General features: G+C 33.7%; 1 non-coding gene across 1 annotated transcript; it reads right to left on the bottom strand.

Moving 5' to 3' along the window:
- Nucleotides 1-514: 514 nt before the first annotated feature.
- On the bottom strand, nt 515-620 carry LOC122121719. Its single transcript, XR_006150027.1, has one exon. It is a non-coding gene; the product is annotated as a U6 spliceosomal RNA (small nuclear RNA).
- Nucleotides 621-1355: the final 735 nt, after the last annotated feature.

The following is a 1355-nucleotide window of genomic DNA, read 5'->3' as shown; positions in this document are numbered from 1 at the left end:
ACAGTGCTGCAATAAGCATGGAGGTGCATGTGTCCTTGAATATTAGTACCTGTTGTTCAGAATAGATGCCTAGAAGTGGTATGAATGGGCCATAAGGAAGGTCAATATTTAGCTTTCTGAGGACTCACCAGACTGATTTCCAAAGTAGTTGTGTAAGTGTACATTCTCTCTCTCTCTCTCTCTCTCACACACACACACACACACACACACATACACACAGAATGTTTTCTTGATCATTCTTCTACTGAGGGGAATCAGAGTTGGTTTCATATCTTAGCTATGGCAAATAATGCTACAATAAACATTGTTGTGGTGGTAGTTTTAGTATGGACTTGTTTCTGATCATTTAGGGGAATGCCCAAAAGTGGGATTGCTGTGTAATAGGGGAGCTCTTTGTGGAGTCTTTTGAGGAACCTGCAAACTGCTTTCCAAAGTGGATGAACAAGTTTACACTCCCACCAAGAATGCAGTAGGCTTCCCTTCTGGCCACATCCCTTCCAGCATCTGTTGTTGTAAAAGTATGGAACGATTCACTAATTTGCGTGTCATCCTTTTGCAGGGACTATGTTAATCTTCTCTGTATGTTCCAATTTTAGTGTATGTGCAGCCAAATTGAGCACAGAACATTATTGTATATATAAAGTGTAATTGATTTTCTTAAACTAGACAATTCAACAAAAAGTAAGTTCAAAAGAATTGTGAAATTTTAGAACCATTTATTTCTTACATAAGCACACATTTAAGAGTAAAGTCAAGATTGACATGGCAAAAACAAAATAATTCCAGGTATTTGTTGTTCATGAGATGTGTAGGAAGAGGAATTCAATTATTCTACACAAGGCACCTGTCATAGTGATCATTGCAGCAAATGTTAAGGTTTGTTAAAAGTTTTAATGATTTAAATATGTTTATTTTTGGGATTTGCTTATATATGATAAAATTAAGACTGTTTGGCAGGTCATAAAATTTTTTGATAAAGTATATAATATTTCTAGTAGCATGTACTAGTAAGTATGTACATTTCAGAGTTTATAGAAACTTTACTAATGAGAAGTTGCAAAGAATGTTTAAAGAAGCAGAGTGAAGAGTTAAGATTTAAAGTACACAGTTTCTGTTAAATCTTTAGGGCTCCCTTACGTTATATGTTAATGATGAACAAATAATTATAAAAGCCACATATAAATGATGAGATGAACTATAAATAGTAATCTTAGTGGGTAAATTTAAAGGCTACTCATAGCTTTACCCAGTTTTACATGTACAGGAATATGAGAAAATAGTAAAATCTACTGTGTACACTTCAAATACTGAAAACCATGGTAATTGTTTTGTTTTTTATTTTAGTAATCATTAAT

This window comes from Dipodomys spectabilis, unplaced genomic scaffold, assembly GCF_019054845.1.
Source record: "Dipodomys spectabilis isolate Male_0828 unplaced genomic scaffold, ASM1905484v1 ptg000195l, whole genome shotgun sequence".
Taxonomy (NCBI): Eukaryota; Metazoa; Chordata; class Mammalia; order Rodentia; family Heteromyidae; genus Dipodomys; species Dipodomys spectabilis.
The sequence above is the reverse complement of the archived record's forward strand: the minus strand, read 5'-3'. Positions and strand labels throughout refer to the sequence as shown.